Source organism: Emys orbicularis, chromosome 4 (assembly GCF_028017835.1).
Source record: "Emys orbicularis isolate rEmyOrb1 chromosome 4, rEmyOrb1.hap1, whole genome shotgun sequence".
NCBI lineage: Eukaryota > Metazoa > Chordata > Testudines > Emydidae > Emys > Emys orbicularis.
Window position 1 is genome coordinate 122,774,344 of NC_088686.1, and position 19,120 is coordinate 122,793,463.

The following is a 19,120-nucleotide window of genomic DNA, read 5'->3' on the forward strand; positions in this document are numbered from 1 at the left end:
TTCCCCTCAGCCCCTCTGCAGGAGATGCTAGAGAATAGGAGCTAGAGCTGGATCCTTAATTATCTCTGCCCGCAAGGGAGCCCGGAGAACAGGGATGTGGGCAGGGCCCTCCATGAGGATTTGCTTCCCCAGCTGCTCCAGGATGACAGGAAGGCAAGAACCTGGAGCATGCTCCCCTTAAAAGCGAGAGTCGCCACTTAACCAGGACAAGAAGAACTTGACTCAAGCCAGGCTCATTCTCTGCTCTGACTCTGCCTCCCCAAGAGGAACACTCCTAACCCACAGCCCCTGCAGCAGCAGATCCTCCAGCCCGTTGGAGCCAGCCCCCCTATGCCTGGAGTCAGGAAGCTGGGCTCAGAGGCCACTTACGTCAAAGTCAGGGAGGGAGATGACGGACGTGAGCAGGGCCGCGCTGCTCCTGATGGCCCTGGCTCTCTCTTGTGGCACCCTGGACACGGTCCAGTAGTTAATGTGCTGTGGGGAAAGGAGGCAGCTCAGGATTGATGGGGGGGGTGCATGTGTAGTGCTAATGGCCCCCCCCCATCCCAAGGGGGCTGAAACATTGCATGCGGTGGGGGTGGAATATCTGATTCATTGACTGCAAAGCTTTAGAAGGGGACCCTTGCCCCCAGGACGATGCTTGTATCCTGCAGGTCACAACTTGTCATTGTCTCTCTAGATTGGGACAATGCTCGGTGTCGGGGCTGGTCCCATCCTCCCTGAACTCCTGATTCCTGAACAGCTCCCCAGGAAGGAGACAGACCCCTCCCCCCTCCCTGGCTCTCAAGTGCTTGGCTGGGTGAAGGGACTGAGTGTGAGCACAATCCCCCCAGGAATCTCGGGGCCCGTCAGAGACAAGGGCTGATTCTCTGGGGCCCTCCTGTTTCTCTAGGAACGAGGCTGTGGCTGTTCTCTGAGGACCATCTTCTGGATCTCCCAGGAGGGGTTCAGACTCTCACTCCCCAAGCCAGCCGGGGGCCCTGTGGTTAGTGCTCAACAGAACCAGACAGAGCTCTGGCTTGAAGTCCCAGCTCCTTCCTCTGTCCTTCAAGGAGGAAGGGCCTGACCCTGCATTGCACTGACTGCCCTGACCAAGGATGGCCACTGGGGGCCCAGCTAGGAGGACAGACTGGAAAATGGATCTAAGAGTTAAGGTAAAATTGCCCCCACCCCCTCATCGGGCTCACCTCCAAGATGTAGTGGAGCTTGTCAGTGTCTGGGGTCTTTGCCAGCAGGTTCCCCAGCATGGCGTCCAGAAGGCCTGGTATGACCCTCTGCAGATCCTGCAAAGCAAGGGAGAGCCATGGGTCAGAGTTAGGGAAACTGGGGCTACACCTGCCACAGGATGGGAAGAGGGGTCTCTGGGAAGCACTGGTGAGACCCCCAAACACATATCCTGGCCTCTCTCATTCACATCCCACTGCAGGCAATTAGCAAGGATTCGGGCAGGATAACAGCTGGCTGATCTACCTGGACTTGATTGGTGTCCGTCTGCGTGCCCAGGGTGAAGACTGCGTGCAGGGCGGCGTGGAGGAGGTGGGTCTCCAGCTCCGGCTCCAGGGCAGGTGTCATGGTGCTGGCAAGAGAGAGGAGCCGGTATTAGACTGTGCAGTGCGGGGGTGGGACTGGCACCGACACAGACGTGAAACTGCAGGAAATAGGCAGAGGCTGGCGAGAATGGAAACTGAGGCACCGAGCCAGGGAATGATAAGGCGAAGGTTTCCCAGACAGACAGTGGCAGGGCAGGAATGGCGCCTGTTCCCTGGACCCTGCTGCCCCTCCTGTATCTGATCCTGGGAGACAGCCTCTCCCCAAAGCCATTGCAATGTGACTGGAGTGAAAAGAACAGAGCAGCCAGGAGAGGGAGTGACCCTTCCTGCCACCTCTACCAGAGGAGCCACCCTTGGGAGGTGACCTGGGAGTGGGAGGGGCAGTGACTCCCAGCCACGGGCGTGAGCAGCACCGGGGTTAGGGGAACCGGGCGGGAGGGTCTCGGAACCTGAGGTTGGCCACAGGAAAGAGGGAGTTGGCCAGGAGATGCAAAGGAGACAAAGGAGCGTGTGAGATTCGGGCCTCACTGACACTCCCCAAGGAGGAGATTACACAGCCAGCAGGATCCCCCCAGCTGCCTCCCGCTCCTCCGATTCCTGCCCACTAGTTCTCCCGTCTCCTCTCCCCAATCTTCAGCCCCAGCAATCCCTGCCCTCAGCTGCCCTCCAGCACCAGCCATCCCCCAACCATCGGCCCGGGGAGACCCCTGCCCCTCCCATATCTCTGTCCACCCTCCAGCTCCCGGGCGCCGTGTCTCACTCACCACAATCCTCTCCGCCACAGCCGCCTTCGAGCAGTGTGGCTCCAATGTGTAGTCCCCTCTCTCCTGGGCAGCAAGGCACGCGGGGTAGATGGCGTGCAGGAACTCGAGCTGCTGCGCCTTGTCCTGCACCCACCAGGAGTGGGGTTAGGGGAGAGAGAGCCAGTTAGCCAGGGACCTCCCTGCCCCAGCCACACCAGCTGCAGGACTTAGGCCTGAATGGGGGATAGTGGGGACCTGCCTATTGTTCAAATCACCCACGACTCCTCCCCAATCAGGGTCAGGAACTGGGACAGTGCCTGTGGGGGGAGGAGACCCCGGCTGGTGTGTGACAAACACCCCCATCTTGGGGGTCCCAGATCATGAAGGAGAAAGGTCCCCATTAGGGCCAAGACCTTCTGCAGGGGGTCAGGATGCTGGGAAGGAGCAGGACAATCTCAGTTCCAGCACAGCTGGGGAACGTTTGTACCTTTTCTCGGGCATGGAGCTGCTCTCGGATGTTCATGAGAGCAGCCTCCTCTGTTACCAAGTCTACCCCTTCTTCTTCCTCCTCCTCGTCCTCGGAGTCCCTGGCGGACGCTGTACCAGGGAGAGAAGGGGACAGGGTGACTCCTGCTACCACTCGGGGGAAGGACAGGGGCATGGTGGGACAATGTGTCCCCTTCCCACCTCCGGGACATAGGGCAGATTGGGCCCCACACTCCCCCCCTCAGTGATGGCATCAGCCCCCAACTCCTTCAGGAGCCCATAGCAAAGAGACCCTCCCCACTGTCCTGGACTCCCTTGAAGGTGCCTCCCCCCACCCTCGCCCAATGGAGCACCAAGGACCAAAATGGCAGCATCTAGTGTCCGTGGGGTTCACATGGCTCAGGGCAGACACCTGGGCTGGAGACCCGCCCCCATAGCACTGCTCGAGGGCCTGGGCCCAGGGTGTTCACAGCCCCCTCCTCACTCCTCCCTGAACCCAGCCTGGCTCCTCACCTGGAAGAAAGCAGAAGCGTCCGTCGGCCAGGGTGCTGTCCGAGTCGCAAGCGCTGCTGCTGTTGGATGGGGAGCGGCCCGAGCTGCTGGGGCTGGCAGAGGGATCCTCCACCTCCTGCCCTGGGGAGGCTGGAAGGTCCTCACTGACCGAGCAGGGCAATGCCCGCTCTTGGAAGTTGGGGCTGGGCTCCTGGGGCCGCTGCTGCCCACACAACAACAAGCCCCAGAGCCACCCTGCCCGGTTCCGCCCCTGGGCTGGGTCCTGCCTGCCCAGCCGCAGCCTGGCCCAGCTCCATTTTGGCCTGGGAGGTGATGCTCCCACCTCGGCGCCTGCGCCGGGAGTGGGTTTCCTCCGCCAGAAGGCTGGGCGCTTCCACCTCCTGGCACGGCCGGGAGCTTCTTCCCCGCCAGCGGGGACGGAGGGGCCGCTTCGCTCCTGGGGAAGATGGTGGCTGCTTCCCTCAGGCTCTGGGGCCACCTGCAGAGCCTTCTTCCTGAACATCCTCAGGAGCCTGGCCATCCTGGAACCCAGCGGGGAGCAGGCGTGAGTCTGGGGTCAAGGCAGCCTCTCACTAACCAGCCTGTTTGCTCCCTCCCCATCCCTGCCCCAGCCAGAGCAGCTCCTGCTCCCCCCACAGGGGTACAGGGAGGGCAAGCTACCCCCACTGGCAGGAGTTCATTGCATGATCTGCTCCCCCTCAACGCTCCCCCTCGTCATCCCTGGGGCTGCAAGAACTGGGGAGTCTCGTCCTTTTCGAACACTGGGGTCAGTCACAAAGAAACTGGTCACTTTGGACAAGCAGCTCCCTCCTGCGACCCCAGACCACACCCACACACCCCCACCTCCCGCCCAGGCTAGAGAAGGAACAGAACCCAGGCAGGGCCGGCTTTAGGTTGATTCGCCCGATTCCCCAGAATCGGGCCCCGTGCATAAGAGGGCCCCGCGCACTCACTCCAGCGGCAGTCATCTTCAGGAGCCCCACTCCCCTGGCCAGAGCGCCGGCCAGAGCGCCGGCCGGAGCGCAGCAGCCCCGCGGCCCCGCTCTCCCGGCTGGAGCTCCGGCGGAGCGTGGCAGCTCCGTGGCCCCGCAACCCAGGCCAGAGCGCGGCAGCCCTGTGACCCCGTGACCCCGTGACCACGGCAGCTCCACGACCCCGGCTGGAGCTCCAGCCAGAGCGTGGCTGCCCCACGGCCCTGCGACCCTGGCTCCAGCTCCAGCCAGCCCCGCGGCCCCGCAGCCCCAGCCGGACCGCAGCAGCCCTGCAGCTCCACGACCCCGGCCGGACCGTTGGCCGGACCGCGGCAAGCCCCATGGCCCTGCATTCCTGGCCAGAGCGCCATCCGGAGCGCGGCAGCCCCGCGGGGCCACCTCCCCCAGCCGGCAATCCGAAGTGCCGCAGCTACGGTATTCACGTAGCTGAAGTTGTGTATCTTAGGTCGGACCCCCGCTGCAGTGTAGACCTAGCCTAGAAGTCTGGATGCTCTAGGGCATTGCTGATCAACTACAGAGTCTTTCATCTTTAGGGCACCAGTTTAAGTCTTGTCCAGCTCTATAGAGATTAAGTCACATTGAAGTAAATGGATTACATCTTAGTCTGTTTACATCAGTGTAACTGAGCAGGATTTGGCCTCACATCTCTCCCAGATGGGTTTCCACTTCTTCAGTGTGTGCATACATATTAGCCAAAGGGGAAAGACTCAGAAATTGCAGTAACTTTAGGTTTTCTTACCTTTCTCTGTAGCCTTTCTGAGTTTAGCAGCAGAATCTCTCACACAGATCTTATAAAAAAAACTCAGAGTTGCATTCACTGCATCTTCACTATAGAATTCTATCAAAAGTTGCACAAGATCTGTGACATGAACAGCCTCCTCCAGCTGATGTTTGGAGATAGTCCCTTTTTCTTCAAAGTTAGTATATAACAACATGAATTTAAATTGTGTAAGGTTTTCCACTGAGAGATTCTCAAGAGCATTTAGAAGGAGTTCACCCATTTTCTTTGCTTGAGTTAAGGACACTAGAAATAATCTGGAAACATAGATAGAGGATGAGAATTAAATTACTTGAGGTTCACAAATTTTGTTGTTCACATAGGCCAACCTGTACAACTAGCCAGGACTTCAGCCCCACTATAGCTGGACCCCTCGCCCACCCATGCTGATCAGAACCCTATTGATTTGGGGGAAGGAGGAATCTGGAAATCCTGATTTCCACTAAAATCAGGCTTTCCTAGTTTTCAAATTTCTCCCCAAGCCAATAGAGTTCTGACCAGAGCAGTAGGATAGGGGTCCCAGCTGGGGGTATGGGGGCACGTTGGCCAGAGTTAGGGAGTGACAAAGGAAAATGCTGAAATTAAAAAATTCAGTAACACAAAATAATGTCTATCACCAAAACCAAGCATTAGCAGAGTTGACCTAGGGCAGAAAGTTTGACTCAAGGTTTAAGATTAATCTAAATAGTTCTGAAGGAGATTAATTTTATTTTCTATTGTTGATTACTGGCTTGTATTCTTGGGTATGAGAAAGGTTTAAAATGACAAAGAAAGGGAGTTTTGGAGTTAAGTCATGCAGCTCTTGGTCATCCAGTTCCTAGACAAGACCAGGCTGTGTTTGTGGGCAGCACTTCTGGGTGATCTTCAGTAAAACCCTTGTGCCTGTTTGTAGATGCACATCCATCTGTGTGCTGGTGGTGATAGGAAACCATTCCTTTTCAATCATTTCCCCTGCTGATCCACTATGCACAAGCAAAACTGATTTAGTTTGTGCCAAAAAAATCAGGCCTTGTAATTAGGCTATAATATATGCTAAGACAAAGCTGTAATGAGACTCTCCTTTCCAATTGGGTTAGCCAGGATGTTAATTACTTCTTCCTTTCCACTCTGCTACTCAAACCAAAAAAGGAACAAATTAGGGTTTGAGCCTGTAGTCCCTATTCACACAGCATTCCATTGACATTAGTGAGACATCTGTCTGAATAAGGACTTCAAAACTGGGTCTTAAGTTTTGAAAATGTTTAAACACATTGACAGCATGCACACAGAACAAGAACAGAATCAGAACAAGAACAGCATGCACACAGAATCAGAACAAGAACAGTGATTTTAGGTGTAGATTCATGACTAGTTCATGATTATTAACAATCTCAACCTATTTAATGTATTTTCAGTAGAAAACTTCACAGCAGATTGTCATTAATAACTTAAATGGCCCCGGCTCACCATTCCTCCCTCACATCAATTTTATACTGATAACATTGTCCTCAAAATATAAAACTAATATAAGTGTAGAAATACACTCGATATACTAATCACAATGATAAAGTACAGTATTGTATCCCATTTAGACGTCTGTTCTGAAAACAGTAGTTTTAACATATGCTCTGCTTTAAATAGAATCAAACTAGTTTTGTCCATCAAAGCCTTTATGTATTTGGAAGACCATAACATGAAAGTACATATTGCCTGTAGTAACAGTAGCAAATATTTATATTCAGATATTGCTCAAAAGTCCTGAAAGGGATTGGTACCCCATTCGCTGAATTTTACAATTATAAGCCTGGATGCAACAAAATGCTTAAGCACCTGCTTAACTTAAACCATACAAATAGTCCCACTGAAGCCAATCAGGCTATACGTGTGACTAAACATAAAGTATACGCTACATTTTAAGTACCAATTAAGTATGTTGCTGAATTTCAGCCTTAGAAAAGAGACAATCTCTGCCCCAGAGGACTTACAGTCTATAGGAAGGAAGTTGAGATAAAGTGAACACAATAGTTATAAATGTACCTCTTACTAATTTAACATTTCCCACAGTTATGGGGCACAATACTCCATGGGCACTCCCATCTCCAACAGATTCTGTAAAGTAATACATACCCCAACTTCATCGAATATGCACTGTCATGCAAAACAACAACTGTAGCCTCGAGTGTAAAAGCAGAATTACTTTCTAGTGACCTGACTGCTTGACAGTCAGATGTGCCAGTCTGTCGGTACAAGAAAGTATGAACCAGCCCCCAGATCCGAGAGGATAAACATATACAGTCACCTTAGATGGCCCTTGACTCCACAGCAAATGGCAGAGCTCGCAAATGCATCTTATTATGCTTTTGAGATTCCATATTCTCAAATGTAGTCACTATCTTCAGCAGTGCTTTGCCAAGTCCCTTTTTGTGTGTTGTAATCAGTGGTTTGTGATCAGTTTCTGCTTTGAAGCAATGGTCAGCAAGTGGTAAAATCTTGTACATCCGTTATTCCTGACCTAATCATTTTTTCAGTCTGTGCATATATTATCTCTGCAGCAGTCATCACCCTAGCTGCATTAGACTGGCACCATAATAGTCCTGCTGCCAGTGCCAGCCCTCCTTCTGAGGCATCTGTGGAGAGCTTGATGTCTTTCCATGGGTCAAAAAATTGCAGCACTGAAACGGATATCAGAAAGTGCTTTAAATTGCTCAACTCTTTTTCATGCTCTGGCCTCCATGCCCATTCAGTGCCCTCTGGAGGGGATGTCTTAAGTGAGTTGTGCGAGCTGTGTAGTTAGGTATGATCTTCAACATGCCTAGCAGCCTTTGAATTTCCTCTTTATCTTCAGGTCTTGGCATGTTCAGTATTGCCTGAATCTTTGATGCATCAGACCCTTTCAGGCCAGTCCGTCTCCCAAGCATGTTGTTTGAAGTTGACACTTGGCCTTACACAGTTTAAGGTCATCAGCTCTTACAATTTCTAATACTCCCCTCAGTCATGCCTGATGTTCAGTGGCAGTACTGCCCCCAATTTATGATGTTGTCAGTGCTCACTTTCATGCCTGCTAGATCTCCTCACATCTGGCTATTCTATAGTGAAACACTTCTGGGGCTGAACGTATTCCAAACAGCAGTCTTAGAAATACCAAATCACGTGCAGAAAGTGCAGATCTTGGTGCTCTCAGTGTCTAAAGGGATCTGCCAAAATCCTGCCAATGCATCTAATTTGCTGGAGAATTTTGCTCCTGCCTTCTCAGACAATAGTTCGCTTCTTGAGAGCAAGTGGAAGCATTTTCTTTTTATGGTTTTGTTCAGCTCCTTGGGGGTCCATACACAGATGTAGTCCCTGTCATTTCTTCTCTACAGTTATTAAGGAGTGAACCACGTGTGGTGGCTCTTCTATATGCCAAATTATACCATTTGCTGTCATGTGTCTTCTAGCTTCTTAAGTCTTGTGGAACTTTTTCTTTAGCATCTACCACAGGTTCTACATCTGCTCTTAATTGTATCTTGTGTTACTGGAAGGCACCCATTTCCTGTGCACACATCTTTCTACGAGGCTATTGATACTTTCATATCTGGTTCTATGTAGTATTTCTGTAAGGTTACCATACATCTGGGTTTTCCCAGACATGACCTCTTTTTTGGTCCTCCGGTCTCCATCCAGGCAGATTTTTGAAATAACAAATGTCCATGATTTTTCCTTGCTCGTCCTTTTTCTAACATCGATTCTTGTAGAACTGTGATTCCCGGTGTGCCATAATAGCAGTGTGCATGTTTACTGGCTTGCCACCCTTACTTCTGCGCTGCAGCTGGCTGTGGGGCTGACTTCAGAGCGGGGCTGCGAGAGAGCACTGTCTGGAGCGCTCTCAAATGTGCCTGGTGCTCTATGTCCCCATTGAAGTCTTAGCATAGCCGTGGAATAACATCATTTTACAGAGTCTTTCCACAGAGGAACAGAGGCAGCAACAGATCACAGCAGCTTAATAGAGACTGATCAATATGTGTACAACCACTCTGCTCTCCTTCCTTATGTTATTTTCCTTGTACTCTCCATCTCATACTGAACAAGCAGCTGATTAACAATCAAAGAAATATCCTATGACTAAATCCTGAGGAACCTGCTGTGATGGGTTCAGTTGGGGACCCCTTGGGGACTGTCACTTGATGTGCTGAGATACCACTGAGCCTACCTTTCTTCCTGTATGGGCACCCTTAAGTCTGTCTTGCTGAGCCAGGCCCTCCAGCACAGACCCAGGGATAGGGCCACACCCCTCTGCAGAATACAGATGCTGAGATCAGATCAGCTCTGGAAAAGCTCAGCTAAAGGGATTTGCCTCAGCACCCAAGTGCACAGCCCTTCTGGGAGCCTGAATCCTAGATAAATGTGTCTTATGCTGCATAGAAAACTATGCAGCATAAGCTCATAAGAATTCGCCCTTTCTCAAAGTAAACAGAGATATGCACAGACTCCTTGCCAACCCCCTCCCCCCCCCCCCCCCGGTAACAATTACTTACACTGGGTTTATTAATAAACAAAAGTGATTTTATTAAGTATAAAAGGTAGGATTTAAGTGGTCATAAACAGACAGAACAAAGTAGGTTACTAAGCAAAATAAAACAGACCATGCAAACTAAGCTTAATACACTAAGGAAACTTGTTACATGTAGTATCTCACCCTCACAGTTGTTCCAAGAATCTTTGCACAGACTGGATACCCTTCCAGTCTGGGTCCAGGGCTTGTCCCCAGTTCAGTCTTTAGTTGTTTCCAGCAGTCATCTTGGGTGGGGTAGCCAGGGAGCACTGATGACCAGGATTACTTCATTCCTCTCCCTTAAATAGGATTAGCATAAGCAGGAATCCTTTGTCTCCCAAACATGACCCCCTCCCTTCACTCCAAAAGTTACAAAAAGTCCCAGGTGGTGTTCAGTATCAGGTGACCAGACCATGTGACTGTAGTATCCCGGAGTCCATGAGTTAGCAGCATGGGACATCGGCAGGAAGGTAAGCCAAAATGTTTTCACAGCCTGTTGTACTAGCTGATGAGTCATTAGCACTGTCTGGCTTTTCCATTATTGTACCTGAAGTGTTAGCAGTGGGAGAGACCCAAAGCAGCAAATATGAAATACAGATACACAGGTCAATATTCCTAATTTCAGCTACAGAAATTATACATGCATACAAATAGGATAAACACATTCAGTAAATTATAACCTTTCCAATTATATGTTACATGAAGCATTTTGCATAAAGCATATTCCAGTTATGTCATATTCATATTCATAAGCATATTTCCACAAAGAATATGGAGTGCAACATCACACCTGCTTTTATTATTTTACATTTATAGTGTGGTAGTGCCTAGAAACCAGACAGGCTTCAGCCCCATTGTGCTGAGCACAATGCAAACATATAGTAAATGAAAGTCCCTGCCCCTTACAGATAAGAACTATGACTTGACTCATGAGCATATTGTCACCTGAGTTCTAATTACAGGGGATGAGGGCTATGAGCCATGTATGTAAGTGAATTTAGTGGTGGTGAAAAGTGCCAGATTAACAAACTGGGTGACCGAAGACCTATTGTTAATCTACAGAATTAGTACCACACCAGAACTGACCATACAATTTCCCCATGACACCATGTGTGTTCCCCAGCAATGACCTGGACATTACACCTTCAGGGGTTAAAGAACAGGTCATTCTGCATCCCCCATTCCCTCCCTGCTCTTTCTATGGAGAGTGTTAAAAAGGGGGATAATTAATGACAGTTGTAATAGTGGTCTGTGGCGTGGCCATCAGTCTGCTGGCCACGAAACAAGCCCCAACTAATGCATTTCATGTATGCTGCTGATCAGCCATCCCACTGTAACAGTCAGTAACTGAGCCACTGTACGCCATATCCCTTCCATCGCTCGGGGTCAGGACTGAACACAGCCGCTATAACCACCACCCACTGAGGAATCACCTGGATGGGGAGACTGACAATCATCCACTTTGCCACTGTCAGGGAATCCATTTCCCCCCCAAAATAGAACTAATCTAAAACCCAGTGAAGTGAATGGAAAGACACCAACTGATTTCTATGGACTTTGGCTCAGGCCCTCACTATACTAACTCACATGCCACAGAGATGAGCTCAGTCTAAGTAGACTAGACAGAAAGCCTAAATTTTCCATTTGGGTTCTTCCTCTTATCTATTGACAGGAAGGGCTCTGGCTTTTGTCTGCTCTTCTGGGAACTCCGCCTCCAGTGACTGAGCTGCTGCTAACAAAACCCACAGACAGATCCGTACATTTCTGCGAGCACAAATCATTCCCATTTACAAGAGCCCAATGCTGTGAGATGCTGAGTATCCTCAACTCCAAATGAAGTCAGTGGGAGTAGAGAGGACTCAATGTGCTTCAGGATCAGGCCAAAAATACACATTATAAAATATCTGAATTAATCAAATATATAGCACCCTATGAGATAAATGGTAAAATTGGATTATTAGCCCTTCTACTACTATTATATGAAAGGGTTTTTTGATGTATTGTATTGAAAGGGATGTAGGAGGAGTGCATATCCAGGGAAGGAGGGTGGCTAGGAATAGATTAGCCAAGGATGCTGAGAGACCAGAATGGAGATGAATTATCAATGTGGGTGGGTATAGAGAGGTTAACTGCAGTAGGAGTGAATTGTGAGAATTCAGATCAGCTCCCTGTGAATGGACAATCTCAGTAGCAAGAAGGGTGACCAGACAGCAAGTGTGAAAAATCGGGACAGGGGTGGGGGGTAATAGGAGCCTATATAAGAAAAAGACCCAAAAATCGGGACTGTCCCTATAAAATCGGGACATCTGGTCACCCTAGTAGCAAGGGTCAGATTTAAAAGTTCCTTTTAAATAAATAAAACATTTGAGCCCCATCTACAACCGTACTCACACGTACCACTCTTGGAAGTTCAAATATAATTACCCTAGTCACCATTAATGTTGTTTTTCTTCCCTTTGCACACACACATGCAGTCTTGGTAAATGGGGAACACAACCAGTGTTATTTTGGGTAACCAAACAAATCAATCACCAAACTAATTGATCATCTGGGTTGTGCTCAATTACCCACAATTCTGGTTCACAGCAAAGCACCAGCAGTGCCTCACCCTTAAATCCATCCCCATCTAACTCAAATTAATGCAGCAGGTCCGCTTTGCTGTAGATTTACTACAGCCCACTGATATTGGCTTCTTCCAGTTTGCTCAATTCTCCCACTTCACCTGTAGAGGGAACCAAAGAGCTCTCATTCCAACAACATTGCTAGCTCAAAGACAATACATTCATCTATTAGCGTTGGTTTTTAAAAAAATCCTATTTTATTGCAGTGAAAATTTTGTTAATAAAATCTTCCAGACAATTTTGATTTTTCAACAAAAAAATTAAATGAAAATTTTCATCTCATTTCAAATTGAAATGTTTGTTTGTTGTTTTGCTTTTCAAAAAACAAATTGAAATGAAAATTTACATGAAAAGCTAAATTACCGATTTTATTTAGTTTTGGTTTGAATATTTTTCACTGAAATACTGAAAATATAGTTGAAATTGAACTGTTTTTACTACACATTTAAATGAAACTGCATTTTTCAATGCAAAATCATTTTAACCAGCTCTCTGTTCTAATCTATCTGCGCTTGCTATTTATAGGGTGTCAAGCTGAGCCTTCCAGTGCTCTATGAAAGCAGCAGCTCTCTCTCTCCCTCCAAAGACAATGTACAAACATGTCCCACAAACTGCAGAGACAGAGATACCAGGAAATCATAACTGGTCTCCTAGCAGCTGTTAGGTGGAGGAGTTGTGCAAAGCAGAGGGTAAGGGAAAGTAATTGAAAACAGACTGCATTCTTGAGCCCAGAGGGGAGAGCTCTGTGTGGATTGTCAGCAGCTAAACAGACAGGGCTGTTTTGTACCTTGACTTGTTTTAACACCTCGCTGCAGTGGAGTGGGGAGTAGAAGACTGGGGATTGCCTAATAATCATATGCACTTCTGGCCTTTGAAAGTTACAGGGATGCTGTTCCCCTTTCTCAGCGATGATCTTTGAGTTTATAGCTTCCTTTCTTAATCCTAAAAGTGCGCAGGGACTAGGCTCGAGCCTGGGGAACTTACCTCCCCTTGCAGTGACTTCTGTAGATAGGTTGGGGGCCAGTGTGGGATCGACCCTGAAATCGCTAGCACAGCCTGGCTCAATGTGATTAACAAAGCAGTGCTTTTCCAGCTCAGTAACCAGAGTTCCATTCCAGTCTGAGCTCCCATTAGACAGGAATTTGAAGGGGAGGGTGCCAGTGGGGAAGGTGATAGCACGGACAGTGAGCAATGCCTCATACACACAGGGAGCCTTCACTGAGTCTGTGCAGAGAACATCACTTAGCTTCAAGCCTGAATGTTTCACTACTGTGAAATGCAAACCTAACACACATAAGGGTAGGAACCCGATACATGGAATGGCTAATGGTGACCATCATTATGGCTCTGGGGAGCCTGTCCCTGCTCAGAGGCCATTCAGGGAAAGAGGGGTCTGAAAGAGAGGAAAACCTCTAGGTCACTAATGACCAGTCGCTGTAACCAGCCAGTGGTTGGTTTTTGGCCAATAGGAATGAGTTCACGGGCTCAGTTTTTCCTAATGGAGCAGTGTTCACCTCGCTCAGTAATACCCAGCACGGCTAGCACTCGCATGCGAGGATACAACAGGCCTGGAAACTGAAAGACTCTTTCAGCCCACCAAGTAGTTCTGCAGCTCAGCACGTTAGCGGAGCAGTGAGGGGAGAAGCTCAGATTGCCACTGCCTCTAGGCTGTGCCCTTTCCGTGAGCACAGGATTTCTCAAGTCCAGCACGAAACCCACTTTTTAACCATGAAACATGGAAAAGGAGAAGAAATTCAGGGTAAGCCAGAGGAAGTGACAGCAGCATCCTGGACACAGACTTTCCTGTGAGTAAAGGATCAGCCTTGGACTTTGGCTTTCCGACTAGTCCTTGTTTACCCAGCTCCAGTTCTGAAAGTGCCTGTTCATCGTATAAACATCGAGAGTGCTGGCAAGGCCGAGGGGAAGCAAAGTTCAGCTGCAGGGAATTCAAGAGGAAGGGTGGTAAGTCAGCTCTCCTGGCAGTAGCTCAGGTCGTTAAAGCAAACAGTTCTGATCGGCAGCAGGGTGGGAAGGAAAATGGTGGGGGACTCCACCTACCAAAGCCTGGGTTGCTATGTGCTCCTGGCCATAAAAACTGGGGCTGGGCAGAAATCCAAGCCCTCCCCACCAGCCACATTAAAAGCTGCTGACTGACCCCCAACAGTGCACATTCACTACAGCATGTCCAGGGTTGCAGTACCATCGCGGAGATTATTATGTCACCAGGTTATACTACAACTGTCTTCCCACGGCGCCACATGAGAAGAGGCTCAGCAAGGGTCTCGCTGAAGGCTCCAAAGCCCCGGCACTCTGGGGCCTGGCCCAGCAGCATAAGCTGAAGGAGGATGGGTTCAGGTGCAGCGTGCTCTGTGGTCGACAGCTAAGCACTCATTTCCCTGTATCTACTCGCTCCTCCTAAAAACTGTACCTGCAGCGTGTTCTCAGCTAACTCCCTCCTGTTGACTCATTCACAGAAGTCAGGTTTCAGACACATCCCAGTACAACGTGCTCCTAACAGAGGGGTTTGTTGCAGAGAGCTCCACTGTGTTGTGGACCATATTTGGGTTTGGCACACAAGCAATATATTTAATCCGTAGGTCAGGTCCGTTTTCTATTGCTTTTTCCCATCTGAAACATGCTAACTCTGGTGCCGTTCCTCTGAGGAGCTCCAAGCACCTCACAAACATTGGTCAACCATCCCACCACCCCTGTAAGGCATGTAGGATTATCCCCATTTTACAAAGGGGAAAACTGAGGCTCAGTTACCCAAAGTCCCACAACACACTAATGGCAAAGCCAGGAACAGAACTTAGGTTTCCTGACTCCTAGTCTCCCCACTTTAATCACTAGACTACACTCTCTTTCTTCAGAAACATTAATTCTGTTTTCTGTTTTCTTTAAAAGGACTTTATTCTATTTCTGTAGGTTAAATGCTTTCTTTAAGCAGATCTCTCCCTCATAGAGGTGCTTTTCAAAGGTCTGCTCCAATGCACTCGAATGTTTCCATCATACAGCCTTTATTGTCCCCCTTTCAGCTGTGAAATAGCACTAATCTCACACAGGCAAACTCACAAATGAAGCAAATTCAGACATTGTCATCCAGAAGTCCCCCTGTACTAAACTTAGGAAACCATATGTGGCTGCCTGTTCTTATCAGAGGGTGTGACCAAGCAACTCCCCAGCCAATCAGAACAAAATTAATTCTGCAGGCATGAAGCAACTGAACTTGTTTATCACTTTGACATCTGGCACCAGAGCAAAAACTTGCAAATCTTAAACTGCCTTCACACAAGGAACTTGTGACACAGACAGCTGCAGCCTCACAGCCCACAGGCTTGGACTAGCTACACTCCCTACAAAGGGTACAGAGCCTGGATTGGAAGAGAACACAGTAGAAGGGCCATGTTGGGTTTTCAACGTGCATTCAGGTTGCTCAATGCAACAGTGAGGAATCAGATTGTTCCCAGAGCAAATATTGTTTCTGGAGCACCAGAGGAGATTGTCACTCCAGCTGTGAGTAACCTTTTGTTTAGGGGAATAGTGATCATCTATTATTGTAAATGTAGCAATTTATTGTCTTCTGGGCACTCAAAATTGATTAAAAATATAGCTGATATCATTGGGATCGCCTAAAATGACAAGTATCTCCTGTGTGTGACAGCAAAAAGGGGCTCTGATGGAAAAGAAAATATAAATAATGCAGCGAGAAAGTTAAATACTGACACATTTTTTTAAGAAAAGGAGAAACTTAAGTAAGTTTTCCTTGGGGTGGGGAAAGGAGAAGCTGCGACTGGTGTTTTTCCATTTGTTGAATTTCATTAGGACGTGAAAGTAAAAGTATAAAGAAAGAGGGAAATGATGAGTTTCACTCAGGAATAAAACCAACCCTTTTCTTACAAATTGCCGATGGTCACATGATGGATCAAATTCTGCTCTCAGTGACCGCAGAGAAGTCAATGGGGCTGTATGGCTGTAACTGAAGTTGACTCACTTTGATTCCCAGGGGTTATCTTTCTTTATACTCTACTTTTTTCTCTCATCAGTCAAATGACAGAAAAGGGCCTCTTTTCATCTTGTGGGCAGGGCAGAGACGTTCTGGGTGCGAATGCCCAGCAGGCCTGAGCCTGTAACAGGCCAAACCACAATCCCACTTCTAATCGCAGGGAGAGTGGGATCTAGACCTGCACTGTGTGGCTTGGGCTCAACTCTGCTCCACTCAGTGCCATCACAGAAGCTAGTGCTGCTCCTGATTTTGATAGGAAATGTTCTTTCCCTGCAGAGGCAGTTCCCTGCTTTGTGAACTGCTTTGCATAGTTGGTAAGGTGAAGACCCCAAACAAAGACCTCTGATCCTGCAGAGATCTCCATGGGTGATATTGGAATCAATGGAACATTGCACAGATGCAGGGATCTGCCTACATGGAGTTCACTGAGGGATCGGGGACAAACTGTGTGAACAGAGACAAAAATCTCTCTACTTTTTACTCAACTTGGCATCTACCGGGTTAAAAAAAGAAGCCTCTTTGGAGGCTGTGACAGTGGTTAAGTCAGAATCCATTGTTGGTCAGATCTGTTACACGTACCAGGAAACAGTGGTGATCAGTCACCTGCAGGCTGACTTATGGTGTAACTTTAAACAAACAGACAGTGGCAGAAACTAAACTCTGTTCCTTCCATTAAAATAACCCAGCTCCCTGTTTTGTGGAGCCTGCCAGGAGTGCCATGTTCATAGGTGAACATGGGCGCCTCTTTCTCAACAGGCCAATAATAAAAAGAAACTTTAAAAAAAAAGTCATATGGAAAGAAGTCACTGTCTCATTCTGGCTATAAAAAACATTCCCCTTGTTGGGGACAGGGCAAGAAGGGGTCATACTGCAACCGCCTACCGTTTTAGCTCTAGCTCTGAGATCTAGCAACAGGGCATCTGGGTGTCTCATAAGAGGTTGTGTCGCAGTTTGCTTCACTCTACTCTTGTTTTGTTTGTATTTCTATAGATACCGTCTAACCCCTCCCTCTCTGTCAGATCGCCTCCACGCCTCCAAACAAACCCTCATTTTAGTCAAGCCTTTAAAATGGGAATTTACCCAGTTGAAATTGCATCTGCTACTATCAACGTGTAGCTGTGCAGAATCCCCTGTTGTTTTCCTACTTTTCTCTCCTTTTCCAAGGGATTATGTGTGAGCTGGGGCCCAGGCCTACACTAAACTCAAGAGAGTCCAATCCTGAGATGCTGACTTGCTACTCAGTTCCCCATTCCTTACGCAGGAGCCTCAGAGAAGCTTTGCCAGAGTAAGGTCTAAATAAAAATTGAATAAGAGCCTCAAACTTTGGTCCAAAGTTTTATTCTATTAATATGCTTTGCTCTCAGGAACAGAGCACAAAGGGTTAATGTATTACAGCTGTATGTAGAGTTAACTTAAGACTGTTTGCAGACAGCACAGATAACTTGTTACTAGGTGAAACTTTGTCCAGGCCATTGCTACTGTTCTTGGCACCTCAAAGTGATTTGAAAGTCAGACTGATTGTCACTGTGCCCTTCGGGAATGCATTCCCAGGCCGCAACCTTCTTGCTGAATCTGAGGAGCTGGCGGGCTCATGGCACTGAGCAGTGACCTTGGAAGGCCGAGAGCGAGCAGTTATTGCTGGGCTGCTTTGAATACGTCCTACGCCTGGAACCTTGCCGAGACATTAGACCGAGCCCTGCATGTGTGGGCTGAATTTTATGGCCTGGGATTTTTTGAACTATGGGAACTAACCAAACCAGAACAGGGAAGCTCGGCTCTATGCCAGTAGGTGGAGCTGGGAGGAGTCCTGTTTTTCGAAGCAGGTGCTTATGAACCATGTTGTCCCAAACCAGGTCCCAGCTAATGGCAGGATCTGGGCTAGGGAGCTGGGTTACTTTGATTTCCATGCCCAAAATGAGATGCAGAAATACACAAACATGCAGTGACAAAAATAAATTGACATATCAAACCACATTTAGTCCAGAGCTAGTAGGAATCAGTGCATTTACCCATAGCTCCTCCTCCTCTCCCCATCTTTCTGTGAACCTGGCCCCTCGTTCCCTGTATGCCCAAACTTCTGACTGAAGTCAGTAGGAGTTTGGGGTGCACACAGAATGGAGACACACTGGAACCAGCTACACAGTTTGAATCCCTAAATCCCAGCAAGATGTCCCATCTCTAAACTGATCCATGACACATGGGAGGCTGCAGAAGACCCTATATGATCTCTGGTTTCTCTCCCATTGGCAGGATCAAGCCATCGCGCTGACTGTGATGTTTGCAACCTTCCTGATCCCCTCAGGCTGGGTTCTGGCACATATCGAGGACTACAAGCGCAAGCCTAGCGAGTGAGAGACAGGAGGAAGCTGCATCCAGCCTAGTTCAGGAGAATGGGAAGAGGAGACTATTGAACGAACCCCTTCATGGCAAACTGACCTTTAAGGATTTTATAATTAAAACACCATGAAAAACACAATGGGCTGAGCAGGTTTTTGTTTGGGTAGAAGAATTGGATTGTATATGCTGGTTAGGGTAGACCCTGATCTGTACTACACCCAGCACAATGGGATTTTCCTCTTAAGCCGGACATTTCATGCATCCCCACTCACCAACTTTACAGTGTAGCCTTAAGTCAAGTCCATGAGGAACAACTTACTATGCTCAAGTGCACTCAGGGTGCAAGCCCAGTCACTAAAGTGCAATAGAGCAGAGATACTGGCAAGAATATGCTACATGGCCATTCACTGTCCAGTGGGAAGTTAAGTGGGGGCTACTTCTCAGGGGTGCTGCACATTTATAGTTCACAGACTTTAGCTGTTGTAGGTGCTCTCTGAAAAATCAGGCCCATTGGCCCAGATCCACAACGCTATGTAGGATCCTAACTTGCACTGAAATCAATGGAAGTTAGGAGCCTAAATACTTTT

At 48.4% G+C, this 19,120-nt stretch overlaps 1 long non-coding RNA gene across 1 annotated transcript; it reads left to right on the forward strand.

Annotated features, from left to right (window-relative positions):
• Positions 1-15,431: 15,431 nt before the first annotated feature.
• On the forward strand, positions 15,432-18,672 carry LOC135877653 (uncharacterized). Its single transcript, XR_010561373.1, has 2 exons — positions 15,432-15,706; positions 18,447-18,672. It is a non-coding gene; the product is annotated as an uncharacterized LOC135877653 (long non-coding RNA).
• The last annotated feature ends 448 nt before the right edge of the window (positions 18,673-19,120 follow it).